General features: G+C 49.8%; 1 long non-coding RNA gene across 5 annotated transcripts; it reads left to right on the top strand.

Annotated features, from left to right (window-relative positions):
- Positions 1-385: 385 nt before the first annotated feature.
- LOC115345492 lies at positions 386-26,156 on the top strand. 5 transcript variants are annotated; one of them, XR_003924860.1, is made up of 6 exons: positions 450-464; positions 1,772-2,089; positions 11,592-11,640; positions 17,008-17,105; positions 17,519-17,888; positions 25,794-26,156. It is a non-coding gene; the product is annotated as an uncharacterized LOC115345492 (long non-coding RNA). The 5 variants fall into 5 exon arrangements; XR_003924859.2 differs by having other exon boundaries at positions 23,802-25,814; XR_005933226.1 differs by having other exon boundaries at positions 386-464; positions 11,595-11,640; positions 17,519-25,814.
- Positions 26,157-27,362: the final 1,206 nt, after the last annotated feature.

Here is a 27,362-nt window from a genome sequence, read left to right as displayed (position 1 = left end):
GGTGATGAGGATGATGGTGGTACTGAGGGTGGTGGTGATGAGGGTGATGGTGGTGCTGAAGGTGGTGGTGATGGTGCTGAGGGTGATGGTGGTGGTACCGAGGGCGGTGGTTGTGATGACGGTGCTGGTGGTGGTGCTGGTGCAGACGGGGGTGATGGGTGGCGGTGGTGGGTGGGGGGGGTGATGATGGGGAGGACTATGGGGGTGACGGGGATGGGGGTGATGGGCGGCGGCGACGCGCGTGTGCGCGCCTCTCCCGGCCCCTCCCCCGCCCATTGATGAACCGATAGGCGCTGCAGAGGGGTGGGAGTAAGGGCAGGTGACGTCAGGCGGAGCCGAGCCAATGAGAGCCGGCGCCGAGGGCCGGGAGTGTGAAAGCATGAATGAAAAGTGCCGCGCGCCGCTCCCCCCGGCGCAGAGGCTGCGGGCAGCGGCAGGCAGCGGCAGGCAGCGGCGGGCAGCAGGTAGGAGCCGTGCCGTGCCGTGCCGTGCCGTGCCGTGCCGTGCCGTGCCGTGCCGTGCCGTGCCACGCCACGCCACCGGGCGGGCCCCGGCTCCGCGCTGCCTGCGCGGTGTTCCGCGGGAGAGAGGCGGTGTGTGGGGGGGGGGGCGGGTTCGGAGGTAGCGGGGGTCTGAGGCTCCCCCGGAGGAAGGGGGGGGGGGGATGCAGGTGAAGGAGTGTTGGAGCGATGCAGATTCCTTGGGGAGGGATGCGGGAGGGAGGGCTGCGGGGCTCCCGGAGGAAGGAGAGGGCTGCGGGTTCCTCCCCTGAAGGATGGAGGGATGCGGGGTACCCTGAAGGGGGGGGGGGGGGGGGGGGATGATGCAGGTTCCCTGGAGGAAGGAAGGGTGGGGGGAGGCAGGTCACCCCGAGCAAGGAGAGGGATGCAGGTTTGCCCCCCTCCCGGGGGAAGGAAGGAAGGACGGAGGGATGCGGAGCCTCCGAAGGAAGGACGGAGGGATGCGGGTTCCCCGCGAAAGAAGAAAGAACGGAGGGATGCGGGGAAAGGAAGGCGAGGGATACAGGGGAAGGAAAGCGAGGGATGCGGGTCCCCACCGGAGGAGAGATGCGGGGATCGTGTGTCGTCCCCCCACGAAGGAAAGGAGGGATGCGGGTCCCTGCCCGAGGTGCGCGGTCGCTGCGCGCAGGGCCGGGGGTCCTGAGCCCCGAGCAGGGGTCGTTCCCTCCCTTCTTTCCTCCCTTCCCTCCCTTTCATCATTTCCTCTGTGTTTTCTGTGTTTATTCATCGCTTCTGTTCCCCCAGATCTTGGCTGAATCCAAAGCATCACAAGTTATTATTTATTTTAACCGGCAGGTTTTTTCGCAGTCATTTTGTTTAGCGAGCGTTAAATGCATTTATGGGTGGGGAAATGTCCTTTTGGTGTTTTATGCATATTTTAAGTTGCGGGCGCAAATTATATTTGCTTTGATTATTACCAGTTTGAATGCATTAATTTGATAGTTATTAAAAATAATGTGGGCTTAATTCTCAGCACCTGCAGAATATCATTTGGTTTGCAAATGAAACAAATTTAACCGTGGCAGAAAATAGGCTGCTCCTGTGTGGTTATCCTGTAATTCTGCTCAAAATTGTATTTTCGAGGGGCCTGATCCTGCCTGTCCCACTGATGCTCAGGAAAGCTTTGCCCTGGGCTCACTGGGTTGCAGGAACAGGGCCACTGGTGTAGCTGTGTGCTGATATTATGGATCTCGCTGCTAATATTTGCATCTCTTTTTATTCGTTTTCCTCCCTCCTTCATTCCTTAAAAGCCATGTGCCCCGAAGCCCCTGGAGAAGAAGAGGTTGTCTTTTTCCTGTTAATGCTGTAGACTTCAGGGGTTGGTTGTTATCTTTGGTTATCTAGCTGTATGAGTGGTGTCAATTCTTCATAAAGCTAGATAACCGAAAGTAAAAATAACCCCATTACACGCCTGAGGAGGATGTGGAGAAGAAAGGAAATTCATCAAAAGGAAGAGGAGGAAAAGAAAAAATGAAATGGAAAAAAAAGGAAGAGAAAAGAAATGAGAGGCGGAAAAAAAAAAACTGGGGAAAAAAGACAACTTTTTGAGACTGGAATTAAAACCCGAGGTAGGATTTTTTTTTTTTTTTTAAAAGAACCTATTTGCCTCCTATGATTTTAAGAAAGAGTTTACTGATTTTGTGCATGTGAAGAAAACGTCTGTCTTGAGAAAGACAAGGATGTTGCCGCTCTCTCCTCGGCTGTTAACTGTAATTGAATTAACAAAGTAAAACTTCCAATCAGATTATGAATTAGTTAAGTCCAGGACACAGACTACAGATCAAGCATGAACTTTCATTGCGTAACCAGTCGTATAGCATCAGAGAATCCATAAATCAATACAGATTACTGTGTTGGATTATCTGTTTAATAAAGCAGCAACAGAGCAATGTTTATTAATGGTTGTTTTGCACATATGAGCGCTGGATTCTTTTTTTTTTTTTTTCCCCTCCCATTCCCTATCTGTAATATGTTTAATTTTCTTCCCTGACAGATATAACTTGATATCAGGATTAGAAAGAAGGGTATGGTGATTTGGAAAATGGTTTCTTGCAGTTTTCTTTGTTTTTGTTCCCTAGTACCTCTATCCAAACACTTTCTTTCTTCTTTTAAACCTTTGTCTATGAACATTTCTTTGAATGGACTCAAGATTCCAAGAGTGGGGATTTAAAAAAAAAAAAAAAATCTAACTTGTGTATGAAACTGCGTGAGACTAATTGGGGAACTTGATTTTGTATAATTTGTCCTCTCTGCAAATTCATGCTGGTCCTTACCCCCTTCACCGGATTATATGTCAACCTCTTCCGTATGGAAACTGAGATTTTTTTTTTTACCTTCTCTACTGTAGAAGGGAATTTGGGGTCAAAGAGGTGAACTGGGTGCTTCCCACTCACTTTTAATGGTCAGACTGGTTGCCTTAGATGCCCCCTGCAAAAATACAGCAACCTATTTGGAAAAGTGTCTTGATGTTGCTTAGAAGAACACAAAGATCTTGTGATGGATTAAGATATACATTATATATAACCTCAGAATGGTGATTTCAAGGAAAAAAAAAAAGACTTCATAATAATAAAGAACAAATACGGGTGACAGCACCTGAACTTATTTTGGAAAGGGGCAATTATAGCATTGCAACTTTATGAAAACCATTTTGGGAGAGACTTAGAGAAAGAACTGATTTTTGACCTCTGCTGGACCCGCTCGTTTCGCTCATGTGCTCATCAGGATTTAAAAAAAAAAAAAAGCGGGGGGGGGCGGGGGGGGGGCACAGAAGAAACTGTCCCTGGTACCTTGTCTGGGGAAAGGCTGTAGTTCTGGGTGTAATGTGAAAGATTTGTCCTGCTCATATGATTACTTTAAATTAATAAACAAGATATTTCCCCCACCCACCCACCCATGGCCCTGTAATTCAGAATAATTTAGTGCATGTGTTAACTCCCTATAATGATCTGCTTGGGGAAAGCGTAAGGAAAACCTCCTTTCTGTCTTCCCTTCGAGGTTCATTTAGGTGCTGCTATTGTTCCTGGCGCTGTTCCTGCAGCCCACACTGGCGGTGGCAGGGGCGTAGGGAAGTTTTTACAAGCTCTTATTTTATTCCCTGTTCTCTGTTGCCTTTGCTGCCGCTCATCCCTTGGGTGAGGGCAACATGCCACTCTCCTGGCCTGGTGGCTTGTCCCCAGCCAGAGGGGGACATTGCAGAGGACAGGGCAACAGAGAACCAGCTCCAGAAAAAATCCAACCCTCGGTCCATGGAAGGGGAGAGAGCATCCTCCATGGATGCTCGCACCCTGAGCATCTTATAGGATGACGTTGGACACCCTTAGCTTTGGTGGCAGCAGGATGTCACTGCACAGAGATCTCCTCCTTCATCCCTTTGAGGCAGACTGAGCCAGGAGGAGAATGGTCGCCGGTCGCAGTGGCGCCCACCCGGCTTGTGGACTGGGATGTGTCTGCGGGTGGACACCGACATTGAGCGGTGGCCCGTAAGTCCTCGTGCAAAGGGGTGCAGTGGCTCGCTCGGGGGATCAGGGACTTTTATTCCTTGGTGAGCTGCCATGTGCCATCCACCATTGGCCGGTATTTTCGTTCGGGGGGGGGAAAGCACCTTTTGTCCAATCAGGGGTTGGAAGCGATGCTATGTGATCATCTTTTGGTGTTCCTAGGTGACCAATCATGGTCGGTGCGGGGCCAAGGCAGCACTGCCATAGGCTGATGTTTGATGGTGTCACTTGCTTAGGTATAACAAAGGCACAAGAAGGAATGGGAGGATGTGAACTTGGACGAGGGTGAAACTCAGCGGGGAATTTAGCAACCCGGAGCGTAGGGAGCCTGTGCATGGTGGGCCGGATCCAGGGGCAGGAGGTGCCCATGCTGGTTGGTGATGGAGGGGATGGGTTTAAAGCCCATCATGCCCGACCTGGCTCTCCGGAGCTTGTGCACCTCATTTCCTGCTGCAAAAAGTGCCCTTTAAAATGGTCGTGAACCCCTGCTTCTGCTCAGGGACATGGTGACACTGTGAGGCTAAAGCATCTCCAGGTCTTCACCCATCCCTTTGTGCTCCCAGCCTGGCAGGGCGAGTGGGAACCAGTTTCACCCCACTCACTGCTCTTCTGTGGGTGCAGACCATTGGGTGGGTTCCCTGGGGTTTTTGGTGCCGTGAGCTTTGCCGCAGCTCCCCCAGGGTCCGGGGTTGCCGTCGGACTGGGTCCCTCTCTGTGCGGGTGGAGATTTCTTTTTAATTTGGATTTTTGTTGTGGTGGGTGACCATTCCCAGCGGCGGGACTGGCTGCGTGGCTGAGAGCTTGGCTCTCTCGAAGGCCTTTGGGAACATGAACTGGAATAGTCTTGCAAACAGCTGATTTATTTTTATTTTTTTTCTCCCTTTTCTCCCTGATTTGCTACTGGAGTACACTAGCAATAAGAAAGCCCAGTGTGTTGGCATGACATTGATCCAAATTGCAGCTTACATGTGGCCGTTTAAGCTTGCTTGGACACTGTGATTTGACTGGTTAACACTCAGCACTGTCTACTCTGTTCTCTCTTATGACCACATAACTGCTGGAGACGTTAATAGGAGATATGCTTGCATGTTCTGTGTTGAGAGATTAGCTCTCCACATTCTTTTTCATGCTTAGAAGCAGTGTGTTTGGAGAAGAAAAAAAAAGGAGCAAACGTAATACTAATTTTTTCTATGGTTCGGTGAGTCATTGAGAAGAGCTAGCCTATACAAATATAATTACTGAAAATTATTAATTTCATTCAATATATCACTTTCATCGAGGAAAGAGCTTGCGACTGAGTTGCCTTTAGCTCCCGTCTTTAATGCTTGTGCCAAGGATGCAGAAGTGCAGCAGATCAGTTTATTGTTGAGTCCAAAGCCCCTTCACACCAGTCTCATCATACGAGCACTGCGCTGCAGCTGGCACAGCGGGTCAGGGGACGGCCAAACATGCAGAAATACTCGAGCTGGTCAATGCTGCCAGTAGGTATTAACTTTTTCTTTGCGAAGGATAAAACACTTCTATTTTTTATAAATAATATTAGCAAATTCTCAGCCCCAAACTGTGAAAAATAGTTGAATTTTTTTTTTTAAATCAGGATTTTCTGCTGGCCTTTTACAATTTTAAACTGAAAACAAAAGGAGGCCCTGATGGCTCAAACTCTTTTGAGGCCTCCACGGAGCATGAATTGCCCCTTTTCCTGCCCAACCTCTCCCTCCTACTGTGGTTCCGTGGGCCCCGCACGCTCCTGCATGCTCCCGCGTGCTGTGGGTTGGGCAGGTGTGGAATGGCACTGCAGCGCAACCACAAAGAAATCATATAGATATGATATAGATATATATGTGTGTATATCTATATATTATTGAAATATATAGATATATTTCCTCCCTCTGAGCGATCACAGCCAGATTCGCATGGGAGAAGGGATAGTTTTTAAAGATGCTCTTGAGGCAGGCGGTGGTGGCGGCTTGCTCCTAGCAGCTGTCCTTGAAGCTTTGCTGCTTTTTGGGGTGTCGGGTCCGTGCGACATGCGGTCCGGGACACCTTGTCAGGCTGGGTTTGGGGGTGAGCTCTGGGCCAAGAGAAAGCATAAGGCTTCCTCCCATCAGTACCTAAAGGGGTAAAAAATGCCTATTGAAGCCTCCAGCCGCTGGACCAGGGCTGAGAGGGGAGCACGTCTTTGTGCTGAGAGCAGAGTCTTTCCTCTTCAAACAATCAGGGCTTCAAAACCCCTGAGCGTTTTCAAGGGAACGATTTTTATGTCGGGATTATGATAAACCGGCTGAGTGGGCGCGCTAAGCTGCCATAGGAATCAGATCAGGCCCTGCTTTAATTTCAGCAAGTGGCGGGTGTGTGGGAACGGAGGCTGGGGCGATGCTCTGAATTAACCGTCTGAGCTCTGGGCCCCAGGACCCCCTGTTTCGGTGAATGGACCGGAGGTCCCCGTCCCTGCTGTGGCTTTGCAGATGCGGGTCTGGCCTATGATGCACGGCGCTTTGCAAGGTGCTTTGCAAGGCCTTGCAATGCGATGGCTTTGGGGTGTCCGGTGCCAGTCTCTGTATGGCAGGAGCAAAAGGGAGAGTGGATTTCTCAAATCCCCCCCCCCATCCTGGGGTGCAAACGTGCTGGGTGTCCAGCAAACGGGACCAGACGGCTCTCCTGCACCCTGCCCGGGGAAAGTGGGTGGCAATGCCCTGGGGGTGGGGGTGGAGGGACAGCTGGAAGGAAAATGATGAGCTTTGTGGTCTTCAGGCTGCTCAGAGGAGACGGCTCGCCAGCGGGCAGGTCGCTCAGATGCAGCTGGGGTGATTGGATGTGAAAGCGGAGCTGCGGCATTCGTCGCCCGCACTGGCAGCTTTGCCTTTCCCCGTCACCCACCGCCGCTGTGGGAGGTTTTGCTGGCCCAGGCTCCTGTGACAGCATTGCCAGCATGGGGGGGAGTTGTCCCTAAAAATAGTCCTGAGGCCACATTGTGGCTTGCCCTGCGGGGTTTTCAGGGACAGAGATAGAAAGGGACGTGTGCGTGTGAGTCCCGACACCTCCCTGCTCGCTGCATTTCCCCACCGCTGTAAAATGCAGGGGAAAAGGGTGAGAGCCGACGGGCTTTGGAGCAGGCAGGATCTGGCCACCTGCAAAACTGCAGTGGCCGTGGTTAGTTTTGCAGAAAAAGAGCTGGGAAGTCTTGGTTCAGGAGTCCCGTGCCAGGCATGGTGAGGGACCCCAGGAATCCTGGGGCTGGGGTGGGGGTATCCTTATGTACTGAAGCCTGCAGGGCTAACGGGGAGGCCTTGGATTGGTGCTCCTGGCTGAATCCATCTCTGGATATCAGTGGATCACAGTGTCGTGCTGCCGTATAACTCCAGGATTTATCCTGCTACAGCTGAGGCTGGACTTGGACCTGGCATCTGTAACTGTAAAGCTAAGCTGTGTAATCCTCACCCAGTGGTGATGGCCGTGGCCTGAGCTCCAGCTTTGACAACCCAGGCTAGGTGTAAAAATCATTTTAATTCCACTTTCAGGGTTTTTAGTATTGCTGGAGCAGGGACAAAGGGAGTAGTGCCAGGATGCTGGTGCAGGAGGAGAGAGTATCTGCCTTGGGTGCATCTGTTGGGTTTAACCCTTGGTCTCGTGCGATGAATTGTTGCAGGCAGGTGGAGGGCACAAGGTGGAGCTTGCTCTGGGACAGGGAGAAAATGCAGGCTCTCGGTGGGGGGGTGTGTGTGCAGAAAAAGCTGATTAATAAGTGTTGGGAATGAAAAAGACTGGGTATCCATTGGTGTGGTGGGATGGCTTGGCCCTGAGCCCCACGTGTAGGGGGGGACTGCTGCCTCATCCTGTGGCCTTGCATTGCTTAGGTTGATGTAGGTAAACCAGGTTTAATTTGACGTCAGCATGTTCCTGCTTGCTGGAAGCTCAAAACTCATCCCTTTAGAGGCAGGGGGGAAAAAACATCTCCTGGATCAATATGTGAGCTACGGGTAGGGGAAAGGGGGTCCCCCAGATCCTGGTTGCCCTTTCAGAGGCACTGGGTCCCCTCTGGAAAGGAGGAAGAATTCTCCCTAAGGAGCCTGCTTTGTTTCATCTGTTCCTCCCCCTCTGGCCTTTAGTAAATACCTACTATTTTAGATAAGAGTGAAATATTCAGCTTTTGCGGTGTTTCATAGGAGTGGATGGTTTTAGGGATTCCCGGGCTGAACCAGGCAGGAATGCATCTGGGCCAAATAACCTTTCTCTGGCATCAGCAGGCACCAGCTGCTTGGGAGGAAAGTGCTTGAAACCCTACAATTATGGGATAATGTATTCCGAGAGAGTTTCTCGGCTTTCTGTCCCTGAGCTGGAGAGTTTATATCCCCTCCCTGATCCTTGTAAAATGTCGCTAAACTTGGACGTTCTTGTCATCTGCTCCTCAGTGGTGCCAGGAGCGGGGACATCCTGCAGCGGTGAGTTGCAGGGGCTTGGGGCTGAGCAGGAGAAAAAAAAAAACCCTAAATTTTCTAGTGTTTGCTTTGAATTTGCCTCTGTGCCCCCTGTTTCAAGAGAGGAATCATGCCTTTGAAAAGAGCTGGAAGTGCACCAGCCTCCGCAGCCACATATGGAGCCAATGGAAAAGCCGTGGGGAATTAGGAATATAACTTTCTTTATTGTTCAAGGGAATTAGGCACGTAATTAACTCGGGAACTTTTGATTAATCCTGCAAGGCACTGTTGGTATCCAGAGGACTTTTCTATCTGCTCAGGCTTGGCTGGGAGGTGCAAGGTTTGACTGCTCTGGCTGTGGGGAGGTTTGGGGGTTTGGGATGCTTCACTGGGCTGGATGGGTACCAAGGAGAACGGGTGACCCCGGGCCACAGACCCACCTCGTGATTTTGCAGACAAACCCCATTCTCTGGAGAATTTTCTCCCTTCTTCCCCTTTGTTTTAGCTTTGAACAACAAACCCCGCCAAGTCACCCCAGCTTGTTTTGTTTTGTTTTTTTTTAATGAAAAAAAGTTCCTTTTAATCTTAAACCCACCCAACTCCAGGAGCATCAGCAGGGCTGGGTGGGTTTCTGGAGGGAGAGCTTTGCCACAGAGCTGTGCACCTTCTTGACACTCTCTGCTCAAGATAACCGCTTATATTTGGAGAAGCAGGGAGGGAGAGGAGGCCTGCCTGGTCCCCCTGCCCATCTCGGCCGAGGCTTTTGCCAGCACCAGGACAAGCCGGCGATGAGGCCAGGGCGAAGGCAAGCTGCCTCCCTCCTCCGGTACGAGGGATGGCCATGGAGCAGGTTGCCATGGAGAACCGGGATTATTCTGCGTGTGTGTATGCCAGAGCGGGGGGGGGAATATCGTAATTTTTTTTTTTTTCAAACATTTTCGTTGGAGGGCGATGGCCGTGCTCACCTGACCTTGGGAGCTGCAACCTCCAAACCCCATCCCCATCCCCTCCTCCCCTACTTCTACAGCCCCAGCTTCTGCACCAGCTCCTCCATCGGACTCTTATCTCCAATAATCCCCCCATAAGAGGGCTTTCTGCTTGTTATGACACCCAGTGAAAGCGTGGGAGAAAGATCCTTTCTTCGCCCTTGTCCTCCACAGCCAGCCACTAGCCTGAATGGGAGGCTTTTTTGTGTCTCTGTGTGCCTGACTAATTGAGCTGAAGGACTTGCGTCTGGAAGGGCTTGAAAGGGACTTTTGTTGCCGCTGCAGAGTTTGTGGAAGGCGAATGAGCCCTGCTTTCTTAGGGGACGCGGGTCCTGGGCAAATTTGACTCTCGAGTGCTCACGCCTCCCGGTTCTTCGGGAAAAATTAGAAAAAAGGATGGTGGGCTTGGGGGTTTTGGTTTTGGGTTTTTTTTTTGTGGGTTTTTTTGAGGGCTAGCAGCAGCCCCAGGTGCTAGAAAATTGAGTCTGGCAAAAAAATATCTGGCCCTGGAAAGGCTGGTGAGCTGACTTTAAAAAAAAGGCAGGGTGAGATAAGTTAAAACCAGTTAAAAATAACAGTATCAGGAGCTTTTGCCTCCAAAAATAACAGTATCGAGAGCCTTTGCATCCTGCTTTTTTAAGGCCCAATAATCAAAACCCAAATACCCTCTGTGAGCCCAGGGGAAATTGTTTCGTGGTCTAAGGGTGCTTCCACATCCCGTTGCATCCCGAGAGGTGATGAGTGTCGACTATCATGAGGTAGTTTGAGTCGTCACTGCAAAAAATTCCTCTTTTCCTCTTGCCCTTGACAGGAGTGGTGAAAAGTCAGGATTCTCCCTGAAAGCCCTTTAATTAGCACTTGGTGCGGGATTGTCCCCGGCTGACTCCTGGCACCGGTGACCGTGCGAGCGTGCAGGAGGGAAGCCTTCTGCTACCTATAATAGCCCCAAACCCCGGATCTTTCTTAAAAAAAGCCACAAAGATCCTTCTTAGTAGGAAAACCAAGAGGTTTGCAGTTTGGTACTTTAAAGGGTCTTCTCCATTGGGAAGGTTGGTTTGGGTCATCTGGCTGGAGCCTTGGGGGACTTTCACCCCTGATGGTGGCTCCTGCTGCCCCATGTCCCATCCCGAGGACTCAGTGTTTCCATGTGTCTCTGTCCAGGATGTTTTCTTCCTGCCCTTGCTAATTTTTCATGATCTGATGCTGGCTTCATTCAAAGACCAGCAGCGCCTTCTCCCAGCCTGTGTTTTGCCCACGATGGGGCTTCGGAAAAGCCCTGTGCAAAGTCCAGTGCTGAGCATCCCATCTGAAAATCACCCACTCTGGCACGAAGGGGAAATGGGGCTTTTGGGGGGAAACCCACAGCTTTTTGGCAGAAAACGGCCTGGCTGGGCAGGGTCGCTTGTGGCTTTTGAAATGGCAGGTGGTAGAAATGGGGACGAAAGTGGCTGTAATGGGGAATGCTCGGCTGTCTGGTGCACTGTTTACTTTGCTCCCGTTGCACGCTTCTCTTGGGACGTGCAGCCCCTGGGCCTCATCAAGAAGCTGCTTGAAATTATTGTCAAGAAATATGTTTCCTTTGTCATTTTTTCTTTTTTTTTTTCCTTCTTATTTTTCCTTCTTTCCAGCAATATTGCAGAGCCCTCTGCACAAGGAATCGCTGTCAAAGCTGCCAGGCTCCATTCCACCCCCTGTGTGGATAAACACTCCCAGCATGTGTTATTTGGCAGTCAGTTTCTAATGCAAAGTGATTAAAACATTTTGAAAGTTGAATTTTTTGATAGTGGGGGGATGTAGAGGCTGCAAACGTCCATGGCACCTCTTTTCGCACCCTGTGCCCAAAGGCTGCAGCCTGGTGCCTTCAGGCTGCAAAGATGCTGGAGTTTTCCAGGGCCAAAGAGGTGTATCAAGGATGGGGAAAAAACAGAGCAAATAGGTTTGAAACAGATGTGAATAGTGAAACTTGGTAGAGAAGGGATGTGAAGGAAAAGAGAGGTGAATGAACAGGAGCCCTTTAAAACAACAACAACAACAACAAAAAAACATTTAAAAATCACTTTTGAAAATAGTGCCTAACCCCATTTCACATGGCTTCGCGAGGGAGGTTTTAAGAAATCAAGCAATTTCTGCCGGCACCGTGCTAAAAACACAAACTTGGTTTTCTTCCAGCAGCCTGAAGTCCGTCCTGCTGCAGCTCCAGGGATGCCTTTGACACCAGGTATTTGCTAAGTGAATCCTAACTAGTTACCGTCCTGGATAAATGACAATTTACATGCTATTTGTGTGCTCGTAAGAAAGCATTAGAGAAGTTTGCTTTCTCAGCACTGTGATATGATAATTATGTTGCATATTAGTCATTAGCAATAAGTAGCTGTCGGCACGAGCCTTGCTGGCTGGGCACGGGAGTCACAGCCAGGCACACGCTGGTGCACCCACCAGCATCCCTCCAGCCCATTTTTCTGCACAGCACTTGGCTTTCTCTGCCTCCCTTTATTTTCTTTTTTAAAAATATAATTTCCAATAATTATTAAAAAAAAAAAAATCACCTAATTCCAGTTTTGGCATTATGCATGAACTTGGAAATTGGGGCTTGGAGTCAAAAGCGGATGAAGGGAGCAGAGGAAGGCTCGCAGATGTCAAGCTGCCTGCGTGCTGGAGGCCAGAAGACAAATAAAGAAACCCAAATTGCTGGGGGTTTTGTTGGTTTTTTTGGTGTTGTTTTTGTGTTTTTTTTTAATTATTATTTTATGTATTTATTCCCCCCCCATCTTTTTTAGTAGGGAAGGGGCTGACTCGCTTTTTTTTTTTTTTTGACATTTAGGGTTTGCCGAAGTGCTGAATATTTTACACTCTGCAGAGGCCTTACCAGGCTGGGACCAGATTAATGAAATAAAAGGGTTTATTTTTTTATAACTGGCCAGTAGTCCTGGGCTCACGCATTTCAGAGCACGCCAGACTGCCCGTAAAACAATCATTTTTATGGTGTCTCTAACCAAGCCCCTAAAATTTGGGAAATTCTTGCCTGAGCACAGATTATTGCTCCTGCCCCCAACAGCTTCCAGCTTAAACAACAAGAGTTTTTGAGCAGATGGGAAAAAAAAATCAAACGTGGGTATTGGAAGGAGCTATAGAAAATAACAGAAAAATCAGGAGGTTTTAGTGCAGATGAGGCATAATTCTTAGGCAAACCACAGCAATAACATTAAAATGCACTATTATTGCTAATCAATAACAGCATCACTATAAAATATTTGAATTATGCAATGCATCTATTTCTCTGCTTTACAGCTCATTCTAATTTTCATAATTCCTGCAATCCCTACATTTGGTGAGCGCGAGGTTGTGCACCTGGGATTTCTCTGTTTCAGTTCCCAGCACTGGGGCCTTTGCATTTTTGGGGGCTGGGATGGGGAACTGGGATTTTTCCAGAGGTTTTGGAGGAGCGTGGCAGTGGTCCCACAAGTCACGCTCGCTGCTGATGCTGAGCACGTTTCCAACATTCCCAGAGCATCCCAGGGTGCTGGGGTGGGTCATGGGGAGGCGGATCGGGCCCTGGTGCCACCGTTGCCATCCCTCTGCTCCTCCCTCCCTCCCCGGAGGATAACAGCCTTATCCAGCACTCGGGGAAACTGTGTCATTTTATTATTTTTTTTTCTCAATGCAAAAGCTGAAAAAAAGCGAAGCATGGGATTTCGGTGCATTTTGTGACTTTTCTTTTCCAGCCGACGAAGAGACGGTGGCTCTGTGCCCGTCCTGGCGAGCGGGTTGGATGTAAACAGCTGAACCCTTGTGGCTGCCATAACCCTTTGCCGATGGGGAGGGGTTCACCTTCTGCTGAGAGCGGCCTGCTTTTCCGTTCCTTTTCTTTATCTTTTTTTTTTTTAATTAATATTTTTCTCTTTTTTTTCTTTTTTTGTTTTTGTTTTCCTTTTTTTTGTTTTCCTTTTTCGTTTTTTGGTTTCCTTTTTCTTTTTTTTTTGTTTTCCTTTTTAATTTCTCTTTTTGTTGTTTTTGTTTTCCTTTTTCTTTTTTTTTCCAATTCTGCATTTAAGCCTGCTTTGTCTCGTCTCCTGCCGGTGCGTTTAACGAAGGGGCAGCAGCTCCCACGCCAATGGGTTTTTTTTGTTGTTGTTGTTGGGGGGGGGTTTCTGGTGCTTTGTTCCACCCGACGCCCTCCCTGGGGATCACGGGGCGCCTGCAGAGGGGTGCGGATCAGGGTGCCCGGGGGTGGATGGGGAAACACAAAGCCCCGAGGAAGACACGGGTCTCTTGTTATCCTGGTTGTGTGCGAAAGAGTTAACCCATTAGAAATTCCGAGCCCTTCTTCCGATAGTTAAACCTGATTTGCATGCATTTGCATAATGAATGTCATTTGCATTCTTGGAGGTTGGCTACTTCTGTGGGAAAAGTCAAAGCGGGATTGCGGGGAGGGTGAAGGGGGGTCGGCGAAGAAAGAAGGGAAGATTTTTTTTCCCCGCACCCCATGCGCATCCCTGCCCCTCACCATCCTCACCCAAATGCTCTTTTTTTTTTATTTTTCCCCTTCTTTCCCCCCATTTTTCCCCCTCTCTTCGATGCCTTCCTGCCTCTCCCTTCCACAGGATGCACAAAAGCCAACGCGGATAGGCCGTGTGTTGAGATGAAGCGCATCCTTTCCCTCTCCCCCCCTTCCCCTCCTTTAATTTCTCCCTCTAATTCCATCTTGGCTCCTGTTCCCAGCGCCCTCGCGTGCGGGGGGCTGCGGCCCCTCTCCCTCCCCTCCCCGCGGGTGCATGCGTGCTGAAACGGTAGCAGAAAGGGGAAAAAAAAAGGTGGGAGCCACCATTTTAGGCAGCCGATGTGTAAAATGGCCGATTCTCTTCCCCCTTGGTCCTCGCCATGCAGTCTGCTGCATCCCCGCAGCATCCCAGGGATGGATCCTGTCTGCGGCACCTCAGGTACCGCATCCTCGCTGCGGGGCGTTTGGCTCTGTGGGGCGTTTGTCCTGGCCTCGGTCGTGGGGATTTTCCTTTTCCCGCCAGCAATAGTCTCGGCACAGGGCGTCGTGGCCACGAAACGCCCCTGGCCACACGCAAAGCACTGACCCACACCCAAAAATTGACCTCCTTTTGTTTCATCTTCAGTTTTTGCAGCAGGAACGGCACCAAAGGCGAGCGTACAGTCTTTTTTACTGGATTTTTTTTTGTTTTTTAATTATCGTTTAAAATGACCTCCACACCACATGGAGATATTGCGAGTTTTGAGGCTTGGCTGCAGATTTTTTGCCTAGTCGCAATAGATGATATTTGATTCTTTGTGTATTGCGATAGTATTAGGGAAACAGCTGTTTAATTTTTTTTCCTCCCCCTTTTTTGGACTAGAAAAATTCAACACACTCATTTTTCTGTTGCTGAGACCATTTCATGGCTGTTTAGGAGGGGGAAAAAACCCTCAATGTGAAACATGAGCAAATTCATCCCCTCTTTGTGCGTGATGGGCAGAGGCGTGAGTGGCCTAGTCCAGATGATTTGTGGGTACAAAGTTATTGCACTAAGGTTAACAGGAGAGAGGGGAAAAATCACTTTATACAACATACAACCTGGTGGGGTGTGAACTGATTAATTTTACTACAGCACTTGAAATAATTTGGGGTGGTTTTATCTAAAGATCCCGTTGCGAGAGGCTTGTGGTTCGGGTGAAAATCTTGGTGTTACAGGAGGCTGGGTTTGTTGTTCTTTTCAATGTCTCCCCATCCCTCTGTTGCCATGAGACCTAGAAACTTAAAAGTCTAAATATGCTGAGTGAGTTTAACCCTGGTGTGACGGGAATTTTGAAAGCAGATTAAAAATAACCAGAAATTTATCCATAGAAGAAAAATAAGTCACATGTTTTTGCTGATGGGCTGATGCCGGAGCCCCAGATGTGCCTGGCTAGGGTCGTCCCCATGGGGAAGAGCTGCTCAATCCTGGTCCCTGGTGGGGTCTGTAAGGTGGAAAGGGTCCGGGGAAGTGGTGACCGTCACTGTTGTATCCCTTTTGGTGGCCTCAGCTGCTGCCCCTGGGGACTGCGATGCTTTGAACCCAAAGCAGAGCGGGGTCCCTGTGAGATTGCAGGGTCTCCCTGCCCGTGCCGGCAGATCCAGCCCAAGCTGCGAAGGGTGTGCAGCCACGCACTCCCCTCCGCCTGACAAACTTGCTTATTCAGGAATGGGAAATACTTTCCTAAAGCTTGCAAAAATGCACTAAGGCTCTTAGCTATTTGCCTAAGCTGCATCTACTTAGTTGATTTCTCACTGCTTTTATTTATAACCTTTGGTCCACACTGGGGGATTTTTTTTTTTTTTTTTTTTTCCTTTTTTCTTGTTCTTACCCTGGGATGGGGCACATTAATCGGTTGGAAGTGGGGCTGGAAGGAGAGGACGGGTCTGGGCATCCCTGCTCTACTCCCACCAGTGCCACTCACTCACTCTCCGTCCCTTACTTAATTTCCACAGAATCGGATTGTCTCTCTGATTTCTGTAGTGTTATCAATGATTTATGGGACTAATGGGCAGGAGAAAAGGCTCTTTCTCTGGCCCAAGTGCTTTACTCTATTAAACAAGCCAAGTAAATTCTGCACTGGGCGTTTAAATCAATGTGTAGCCTGTGAATAGCCATGGACAAAAGCAGAGTTTATATAGATGAAAAATGCATAAAGTGAATATTAATACACCACTAAAATAAAAAATAATTCTGTAAGGATGCTCCAAAGCAATATGGAGCAGGGGCTGGCAGCACGAGGGTTGTGACTGCTTGGTTTTGTTATGTTTAGGCAGCGGTGCTGCCGGTGCTGGGGCTCTCCCACTTGGTTCCTACTGCATCAGCAAGGGGAAAAACCAGCAGAGAGCTGGGGTTAAGGTCATGGGGATGCACTGCATCAGGCTCCTCACTCTGCATTTGATCAAAGCATCTTCCCTCGATGCAGTTCCCACTGGTGATGGATCTCCCCTGGCTTGGCCACGGCAAAGAGCTAGGGGCAGCCCAGCTTTCTCGGTGTCTGGATAAATCCCTCCCCGGTTGCAGGGTGCTGCTGGGTTTGGTTTTGCCTTTCAAGTGCCCTTGGCAGAGCAGCCACTGCCCTGAGCAGGGAGGGAAGCCTGGAGAACATAGCTCCCCAGAAGGCAAATGAAAAAATAAAACAAACAAACAAAGTGGTTTTTTGACTTAGATTTATAGTTTTCGGTCCTCCCTCGTAATTCCTGAATACTTGGTGTTGGCAGGACTGCCACCGTGACCACAGCAGGATGCTGGCTGGCACCATGCTTGGCAGGGACAAGGAATGGTGACGGTGCAACAAGAGCTTTCCCCTATTTCAAATTCCCCTGGAGCAGACTCCGGTTCCTCTCGCTCCCTACAGGGCTGAAGACCTGCCGGGGCATCTCCACAGGGCTTGGTTTTGGAAACCGGCACAGTTGCAAGGATGCTGAGAATTTTCCAACTGACTTCTCTACCTCCTTCCCCTTTTCTGCCAGAAATGTGGCTGTAATCTCCCTGTTCTGGTGTAATCCAGCCAGGGGAGGATGGGGCTGACATTTAATGCATTCCCATCCTCTTTCTCTCCCTGCCAGGGAGGAGTGTGGGTTCACCCTACGTGATGCTCTGCTCATTTTCTGACTGGCGAATTGCAGTTCTTTGGCCCCAGTGAAAGTTCACAGGGAATTTCCTGGTAAGTGGATTTTTTTTTATATATATATTTTTTAAAGGCTTTCCATAAGCTCTTACACTGGGCAGTCTCTAGCGCCGGCATGCCACTGGGATGGGCTGTGTCCCTATAGCAAATGCTTGGGGACTGGTGTGAGACCACCGTGACCACATTATGGGGAAAAAGAGGGGCCAAAAGCTCCATGGTCACCAGCATCTTCCTCACCATCCACATGGCCTGAAGTCTCGAACAACCGTTGATTTTGTTCTGTATTTAACGTCTGTTATCGTGGATTTGTTAATTCGTAATCCTCAAACCTTGTGAGAGGTGTCTTTCCCACCCACAGAAACAAAGGGCTCCTTTGGGGTTCTTTGTTGGTTTTTTTGTCTTTTAAATGGAAAGATAAGGTGTTTCTGTTGCTCTTGTTTTTAACTCAGATGGGCTCACTATAACATGAACCCAGGAGTGGGGGCTATATGCAAAAAAACCCACCCTCCAAAAGCCATGAGACCCTGGCCATGCAGAAGCTGCCAGCAGGACCTGTCTTGCGGGACCCTCAGCAGAAGCCCCTCACCACGGCTGATCCTGTGTGCACCCTCCTCCTCCTCTTCCTCCTCCTGCCAGCAAACCCTGGCCTGGACGTAGATTGTTATTTGCACCAGCATCCACCCAGGCTGCTTGGGGCTGCTGGCCAGCACAGGGCTTCGGCGTGGGGACACCAGCACCAGTTCAGGGACAGATGGGGCGGAGAAGACACCTAGACGTCCCTGTCCTGCTGTTGCGCATCACCCCATGGGCAGCTCACTGGTGAGACCAGGGTGGGATGTGGGTACCGCTCCGGCGGGTGTGGGGATGCCTCATCTGTTGAGGGATGGGAACTGCAGGTAGACCCTGGGCCGGTGGGCAGCTGGCCTGAGGTGGAGGTGATAGGCAGGGGGAGAGGGGCTGGGAAGGGACAGTGCATTTATTAATGAGGCACAGCTGAAGCAGGTCTTTTGCCAGTGGTCAACTCTGAATCACAAACTCCGCATTGTTTCCGAGTGGATTCAGCACATTTCCCTTCTCCCCCTCCCTTCCCCTTTCCTCTCCTCTCACCCTCGCACAAAGATGTCATTGTGCCGGGGACTTGGTGATGGCAGCGTTGTTATTTGGTCCAAAAAAAAAAAAAACAACCCCAAGAAAAGAAAGAAGTGGAGAGGGGGGGACCCAACAAGGTGAAGAGGTTTAAATCAGCTTAGCCCAAATGCCAATTAAAAACCAAAGAGGATTAAGCTTGTGATCAGCAGAATAGACAGTCATTGTACCCGGACGAGGGGGTTTCCCTCCCCAGGCCCAACGCAATCATGCCACAGGTCTCGCTGCCGATCATCACTGCTCTCCTCTCACGGCAGGACAGAGCGGTGCAGGGACTGCCCTTGACCCCCGGGTGCCGGGCTGCCTGCACCTGTCAGATCTCTTGCCCGTGGCATGGGGCAGTGAAAGCCCCACGGGTTTCCAGTGCAAAGACCTTTTTCTTGCATTTTTTAAGTGTATGCAAGGACTCTTGCCTTGGCTTGAGTTCAGCTGAGCAAGGAGAGATCTTGATCTCTCTGCCAAGGGGAAGGTCTTCCCTGAAATAGGCTCTTGGTCTGAGTGTATCCCTCAGCCGTGAGCTGGTGGAGGGCCCCTGGGGTGATGTCCTGTCCATGTGTCTGGGCAGACACTGTCCCCACCTTGCTAGACCTCCATGTGCAGCCCTGCTCCAGCATGCCCAGGCGCTCGTGCTGGCTGAGAGCTCTCACGAACCGCCGGACCGGGCTGTGGGGGCTGTCAGTCAGACCTCTGCTCCCGAAGCAGCCAGCACGTCGCCTTTGATCCCAGGGCAGTGGCGGAGAAATGCCAGGAGCATCACACGGGCTGTCCTCCAGCCAGTGGAGATCCAGAGAAGACTTTCTACTTCTCTGCACTGTGGCCTAGAGATGACATCTTGGTGCTTTCTGTCTGGTTTAGTCCTCCTATGCCATCCACCAGCTCACTGCTTGCATGGTTTGAAGTCTAATGTAGCCAGAAACCATGGTCCTTGTAGAATCCTCACCTGCGGGAGAGGAACCTGGGATGGGTGAGGTGGGTGTGGGTGCTTGCTTGGACGTCTGCCCATGTTCAGACTCCCACAGCTCACCCAGCTCTAAGCATCTCTCCCAGTACACCGGTAAACTGGTAAAACCCCAGGAACAGGAAGATGCTCTGTACCAACGTGGCTGCTGTTAACAGGGGTCGGAGTCTGCAGCCATGGTGGTTTCATTCCTGATGCTGCCAACAGAGCTGTGAAGGCAAATCCCCCTGCAGCCAAAATGGCTACATGGGTGTAAAAAGTGTGTAGCCAGACCAGGGGTGTCTTTATACCACACTGGCAACTTAAAAAGGGTCTTTGCTTAGGTAGAAAGTGTAATTATATGCTAACTTTAAGGCTTTTCTGGAAAGGAAAGGTGCCAAGTGTAGGTGGGAGCCAGGCCAAGCTGGGAGACATTTAAGGCACATCAGTGACAAATTCTGGTGGAGCTTCAGCATCTCCATGTCTGGGTCTGGGTGGGTTCAGTCTGAGACCCCCTTGTCTTTTAGCCTGATGCTGTCTGGCAGTTGTGGGTGCAAAAGGACCCCCTGCATGTCTGTCCTGCTTCTTCTCGGGGTCTCTGTGGGGTGAATCCTCTCTGCTAAGGGGGACCATCACGTGGCTGAGGTGGCCCTCGTGCTCAGTGGATCCTGCTGTACTGCTTTGCACAGAACCCAGGGATGGCAGCGATGGAGCCTGCTCCAGCCCCAGCCATCGCTGGGCAAAAGCTCGTGGGAGAAGCTGAATGAGACGTTGCTGCTGTCAGCTTTAGATGCAAAATGCTCTTGGCCTTGAGCCACAGAGAGGAAAAAGGAGCAAAAGGGCCTTTTCTCTGAAGAGCAGAAGGAGAAACATCCCATCTCTGGACCAGGAGCCATTTCTCCTCGATCCTGGGCATGGTTAGCATCAGCTGAGGGACCACAGTCATGGTGTGATGGACAACTCCGGTGCCAAGGTGGTGGATGCTCAGGCAGCACCACATGGCAGAAAGCAGTGGAGCAAAGGAGATGTGCTTTGAGGGATGGGGAAAGAGTGAAGTCTCAAGATGTCATGGGCCAGGAGGTGCAATGCCACCACCTCTCCCTTGTGCCGCCACCATCCCTGTGCCCAGGGATGCCCACTGGCACCCAGCAAGCACGCAGGCTGTGGGAGCGGGGGAGAGGGCAGGATCCGTCCCCCTTTTGTCGCCGCCGTGTAATTTATGATATGAGAGAGGGCCATTGTCTGGACCCATCCTGTATTTTTCCGAGGGCTTTGCCTCTCTTCCCAGACCCCCGCTGTGCTCCTGCTACTGTACCGTTGCTATGGGACGTGCTCCCTGCGCTGCGGCTATGCGGGGCAGTGCCGGGGAGGGCTGCCCACCGTGGCTGGACCCATCTGGAGCCCCGAGCCCCACTGCCGGCAACCCAGCCACTCGGCGGCCCCGTTGACGTGCCGAGGGCCTGGGAATGGGGCTTTCGGCCCCTCCAAGTTCACGGCCACCGGAGGCATTCAGCTGCCGGAGGGGGGGGGGGGGGGGCAGCGGGATCTGGGGCGTTTGGCTCCATTCTCCCTTCCCTTTCAGCGCCAGCAGTGTCCTCGGCGCATACAGATCCCCCGTCCCTTTCTCCTCCTGACAAGTGCGCACATAAATAAATTACCCCACCGGGCGAGTGTGGAACAATCTGTCCCCTAAATTCTATTCATCACCAGACAGGACCCATTATTCCCCCGATTAAAGCCGCTGGAGTAGCTTGCAAGGGTTACAGTTACTCTGTCAAACTGTAAATAAGACACTAAAAATAAAGGGCACTGGCGAGAGAAGGGGAAAAGGGAAGCCAGACTAATGCCTGCTGCTAGGGAAACCGAATGAATCCCTAATGATGCCTGTGTACAAACTGCAAATAATGAAGGAAAAGTGACAAACAGACCTCGGCCAGGCTGTGGCGAGGTCCTCGCTCGATGGCGGTGGTGGGGACCTGCTTGCCCCTTCCTCTGGGGAGAGCCAACAGGGAGCAGGACCCCTTTCCCAGGCCCCTCCGAGCAGAGCGTTTAAGCCCTTGTGCTTAACTTACAGAAGGGTTTAGGTCTTGCAGATGTGTTTATTTTTCAGGCACAGAAATCGCCTCTGCTTGAGCCTGCATCCCTTTTTGAGGTTGCACAGGGAAAATGTCCATCGCCTGTGGCCTCAGGGCAGCGGGCAAAGAAGCAGCGCCCAAAACTTTGGTTTGTATTCTGCTGTTAGGAGCACTGCATGGAGCTCTGATGTAGGACAGGGCTAGAACCAGGGTGGGGGTTTAAGTCTGTCTGTCTGCCCAGAGCCTGTCCCCCGGGCAGCAAGGATGCAGCCCGGGCTCCTTCCCACCCGCAGCAGGACATTGCTCTTGTGGCTGAGACAGAGACCTGGAGCTCAGACCTGGGTCTTCTCCTTCCTCTGCTGCCTGTGATAGATTGCAGGGAATAATGTCTCCAGCACTAGAAAACCTCCTTGGATAAAATCCAATTCCTTTCTTGCTGCTCTCTTACCAGCCAGCAAAGATGGGGATGTTCACCTTGCAGCAGATCCTTCTTTTCTTCCTTTGATACTTTATACCTGAAGAGCTAAGGCAAAAAATTATCAGTGATACGCTCATCTTGGGTTTTTCTTAGTTCCGGAGGGACTGAGATGTGAGAGTTTTATTTCAGGTCCAGCTCAAACTATTCCCATCACCTGCAAGGGGCTAAATGCTGGAATGCTTGTGTTGCTCAGGGAAATATTATTTTGATTCATGTTATGCAAGCATGTAAAAAATAGAGCAAAGAGAGCTCTGAGCTGTGCCTCTCCAGGTGGATGCTCGCTCTCAAAAGGAGAACCCCAAGCAGAGAAAGTCTTGGTGAAGCCACACAGTATTTGGGCCACAGAGCAGATGTGTCACTGGGCTGGAAACTGAGCTTTCATCCCCCAGGTCTGCGCAGATCCAACCTCCTGCACAGCCCAGCAGTGCTGGGGTGTCTCTGGGACCTTATCTGCAAAAAGCACCAAGGAAGAGCATGAGCCGAGAGCAGGGGGAGCGGTGAGATGCCAAGCATGGCACTCACCCGTTCTCCCACCGACAGCAACATTGCAAGGGTCCTTGTGCAGCTAGAGGGGTTTTTAGAGATATGCTCTGGCTTGGGGTTTTCGCAAAGCTCAGACATCTTGAAAGGGATTTTTCAGGCTGGCTGAACTTGTGTGGAGCCCAGTTGCATTTCCCAGTCAGGTCAAACCTGGGCTTAGCAGATTTCTTCCCTTTCCGTCTTAGGAAAAAAAAAAAAACTCAAACATTTTCACCCCCAATTTCTGGCTGTGAAGCCTCATGACTCCACAGCAGCATTCCTGGGGCGTTCCCAATGTGGGGAGGTATGTGCAGAATTTCAAACAGTGGCACATAGCTCCACATCTCCTGTGCACTCCCCCAGCTGGACTCAGTTATTTGGGAGAAACTCCAGGATGGAGCAGCAAGATTTATTATTGCTACTAGTAATAGTGATGTCTGTGTAGCACCCATAGACCCAGGTAGGTGTGTGTAGGTGGTGATGAAGGAAGAGGTATCTCTCCTGTCTCTCCCCACCAAAATTTACCAGCTTAGTTGGAAAAAGAGAGCGATTTGGAAAAAGTCTCCTGACCAGTCAATGCTGAGCAAGTCAAACCCAAACCTGGGTTGTCCTGGTGCTCCCCAGCCATGGAAATGGGCAGCTCTTCATGAAACCTGCTCTCTGGAAGTTGCCTTTAGAAGAATGATGGGCTTAGAGAGCCTAATCTCATCCTGGAAGAGGGTTTTGGTCCCATGAGCTTCACTCCTTTGGCAGGGATGGCTTTGCCTGAGGACTCAGGTCCTGGGAGCAGCTTTGGTGTCAGGGATGCACGGATGCACTCAAGAGTATTCAGCTACTCTTGAGATTGCATCGAGAATGGCAAGACTTAATAAAAATGAACTTACTTGCCTTTTCCTGTGTGAATCTCTTGGGTCACATTTTTCAAGGTTTCTCTCAACCTGTAAAAATATGATTATTGATATTTTTTTCTGACGAAAGCTACGATTCCCCTCCATGTTAATCACTTGGCTCCAGAAACACGAGCTTTAGCATGGTGTTTAATGAGACTGGCACTTGTTGGCTCTTGAGCAAAGCAGGTTTGCCCTACAGCCACCTAGAGACATGAGGAAAATCAGACAGTCCTCGATATTAAATATCTTTATACCAGTTTTGAGAAGATCCCGTGCCTACTTGTCACTCTTTCTTTTCCTCAAAATACCTCAAAAAATTTTTTTTTCTATCTGTGGATGTAATCTAGATGTGTCCATAAACCAAAAGTTGGCAGCTCGCTCTTCTCTTACTGGGGCCTTCAAAGATTCCCCAGCAAGATCCGAAGGGCTGCTTAAGCGCTTGTGGAGGCCATGTTTCAGTAACACCACTGCCCGTCCCCTTCCCTTTCTGAGGATTAGGATGAGGCAAATACCTTCACTTTGGTTTAATTCTAAATACGTGATTTTGAAGGTGTTTGCTGGCACGGTGTGCACACAATGAGCACATGTTTGCAATAATAGCCAGGTAGCTTGCATGGCTAAATCACTCTGGATTTTTTTCTTTCATTATAACCTCCTTTTAAAGCACGTTTAAATGCTTCCCCACAGGCTCATGCGAGGGCTGTTAAGGGCTTCATTTGAATAAATAAGTGCACAGGTACAGGAGGAACATCACCATAACCCCCTGGAAACCCCAGTACCAGCAATGGCATCAGAGGACTGGCGAGTGGGAGAAGGGGCTTGATGTTACATATTCCATAAAGTAGAGTAATTAAGTATTACTAGTTTTGATGACTTCAAACAGAGTGACTCCAGGAAATAAGCCCCTTCTTTATAATTAGTGGGATTTCCTCTGCATCAAACGGAGAGATTGATTCTTTAATCTGCTCACATGCTTTTGATTTGGTGTTTCAGCTGCTTGTACCAACTGCTTCTACTCCCTGCTCTTGCCGATAAAACCTTGCAAAGGAGATTTTAGGAAGGCATGACCTGAGTTGAGGTCTAGGATTTTCTTTGTGTGTGGCTGTTTTGTGTATTTTTAATTTGCCATACATGATGATCATGATGATAGCAATAATAAAAAATAACAGAGACACAGATTTTTAACATCCATGTATGTTTAGGTCAAATAATTAGGGTTTGGGGGTTTTTTTTAGTTATTGTTTTCTCTTCCCAGCACACTTATTGGCCCTGGTGCATGCTCTTTAAGTCCTGCAAAGATCATTTTGGCTACCTGTCTGCAAGAGCCCTGAGCTGTCCCAAGTGGGGCTTTCTGCAAAATGTTGCTCTTGTAGGAGAGCACAGACCTAATGCTGGGGTCTGGCCAGGCTTTCGGCATTTCGAGGGCTGAGTTAAAATAAGGACTTGATTTCTTAAGGACTTGGGATGTGCAGACGAAAGAGGCCCCTTTTCTGGAGTATTTCAAGTGTTTGGTCCTGATTTAGGACTAAACCCAGGACCTTTGGAAGCTCTGTCTGAAATCCCCCCAAACGTTGCTGCTTTCCAAATGAAGAGTTCAGGAGGGAGCAGGAACTTCCCCCCCTGCGAGTGCAAGAAGCCGATTGTGAGCAACCGTCTCCTTCCTGGGCATGTCTGTGGGGTCAGTGGCACCATATTGGTCATAGGGGAAATGCAGTCTGGGAACTGTGCTGGTTCCAGGCATGGACTGAACCTACCCTGTGCTACCCCTGCCTCCAAAATAGCTCAGATCTTGAATCATTCCAGCAATACCCTGGCTGGATTTCTTTCTGGCACATGAGGTTCTTCTGGGACCGCTGAGGAGTTAAAAAAAGGGGGAAATTTGGGACTATGTTGTTTTCCATCCACTTTTTAGTCCTGTTGGAATTGTGCAGCGTGGGCAAGAGAAATGGTCATGGTCTGCACCTTGACTGCATGCCATCAGGTGAAAATCGGAGGATGCCGGCTCTGCAGGGAGTTGTTTGGGTAGCCGTAGAGCAGGGACTGGCATCCCAACCACAACACCCTCCTTTTTGGGACTGGCATCGCTCTCGGTGCATCTCAGACACTAATAGGGTGAGGAGGGCAAGCACGGGGCTGTCCCCACCACGGTTTGGTGGTCACAAGCCTGCAGGGAGGAGCTGTGGGAAGGGGGTCATGCTTGAGCTCACCTGGAGCCAGGATCAGGCCCGGGGGTGCAGGGGATAACTGCAGAGGAGCTGGTTTAGTATGCCCCTTGCAAGCCTCCCCTCGTCTGGAGCAGTGTCAAACACAGATCATATAATTAGGGACCCAGTGAATACGTAACTGTACAATTATGCAAATAGTGATCAAAATCACTGTTTTCAGCAGAAATGCCTGAAGATCAAGACAGAAGCTTCATGCAACCTTAATTTAATCTGGTCCTGCAGGAGTGGGGAGGTCTGATGGATGACCCAACCTCGTGCCTGCCTGTGTTTAGCAAAGCTGGGGTAGGAGTCAGGGGAGAGGAGTGCCAGAGCATGCTAAGCAAGGGCTCAGCGCGGCCAGCGAGAGGGAAAAATGGCACTGGGATCATGTTAGCATGTTGGCAAACCAGGAAAAAAAATAGCAGAAATGGAGGGGCTGATGTTTACAGTGATTTTCTTTTTCTTTTGATTTCAGGTGAATAACACAAGGCTGGAAGAAAAAAAAAGAAGAAAAGAAAGAAAAGTCTCCAAACCCAGGAAATCTGTGTTAATTGCTTATGAATGTCTCTGTCTAAAAAATTATCAAATTGATGTTGTCGTGCTTTTTTTGACAGCCTGTCTGTTACATTTTTTTTAAAATATTCATGCACCGAAATCTAATTACTAGGCAAATTTAATGATAATGAAATGAAGGCACTTTAGCAGAAAGCACAGGGCCTTGTTAATGTTTTCTCAGCCTCTGTCTTGTTCATATTTTTAAAATATATTTTTTTTACAACTGCCTTTCTTGCATATAAAAAAAAAAAAGGATTGCTGAAAATAAAACTTGGATTGCTGAAAATGTTTGTGGTGGCTCTGTTTATAATGACGGGGAATTTGCAAGGTGATTAAAGGTGTTTTGCAAAAATCAAATGAGCCTAACCTAATCAGATAAGGCAGATGAAATATTATTATTAGAGAGATAACATTAAGAGCATGCCTGGAGGCTTTAACGAAGATGAAGACTCTAGTGCGCTGTGCAGAGGCAACAACACCCTTGCCATCTTCTGGACCTCTCCAGCCCCTTTCCAGGGCATAGGTCTTGTCCATGCCCTCCCTAAGCCATGCCTGGCTGGACAGAGCACACATGCAATGGCTGGAGTGTGGTTGTGATTAATGAAGAATGCATGTGATGGACGGACCGTGCATGTGATGGTCAGATCATGCACCAAGCTCCCACCACCCCAGCTCCACCTGCTCTAGGTCCCTCCTGCAGCCCAGCTGGGGAGGCATCAAGCAGAGTGCTAGCAGCTGGGTGGTGGAAACCAGTTGTGGTCCCATCCATGGGCCTGAGGAGATGACACTTGAGACCCATGAGCAATCAGGGCAGGGGCTGGCCTGGGCTCCTGGGGCTGATGCTTTATTTAAAGGAGAGCATGGGAGGATTCTGGTTTCCCTCTAACTTCATCTCAGCTTCTGACTTTGCTGCAGGCTGTGATGTGCATCCATGCTGGTGCTGGTCCTCCTGCATCTCAGCTCTTAGGCTGGTATCTGTTATTTATATGTGCTTAAGGGTCTGGCTGTTTTCTTGTTGGTGATGATGTTAAAGGTTTTACTGAGGGCATTGATGGTCCTGATCATCTTTGTAGGGTCTGCTCTTCTGGAAGACCTTAATGAAATTGCTTTTGCAGTGGTTGGGGTGCCCTAGTGTAGGTGCGAAGGGGTGCACAGCTGGACTTGTTGGCTGCAAGTGGCTGGAGGCCAAGATGGCATGATGGGTCTCATATCCCTCAGGTAGCCCCAGCAGGATTCGCAGCGTGAAATCTTTGTGGTCTTTGTTTCTGTGTGCCCTGTGTACCTTGTAGGAATGAAGTGAGATGGGAATTTGGGAATCTGTAGACCTGGCTGTGAATGTAGGTAGGCAGAACTGGCTTTTTCTCATCAGAAATGCTGCTCTTTGCATCTTGGGACGGCACTAGTGCCAGCCCAGTGGGTTTGCACACCTGTAGCAGGTCCTGAGGGAGCACTGTTAAGGACCAAGACATATTTTGGACCTCTTTTGACT

Source organism: Aquila chrysaetos, chromosome 9, assembly GCF_900496995.4.
Source record: "Aquila chrysaetos chrysaetos chromosome 9, bAquChr1.4, whole genome shotgun sequence".
NCBI classification, from domain to species: domain Eukaryota; kingdom Metazoa; phylum Chordata; class Aves; order Accipitriformes; family Accipitridae; genus Aquila; species Aquila chrysaetos.
This window is presented reverse-complemented; position numbering and strand designations above follow the sequence as displayed.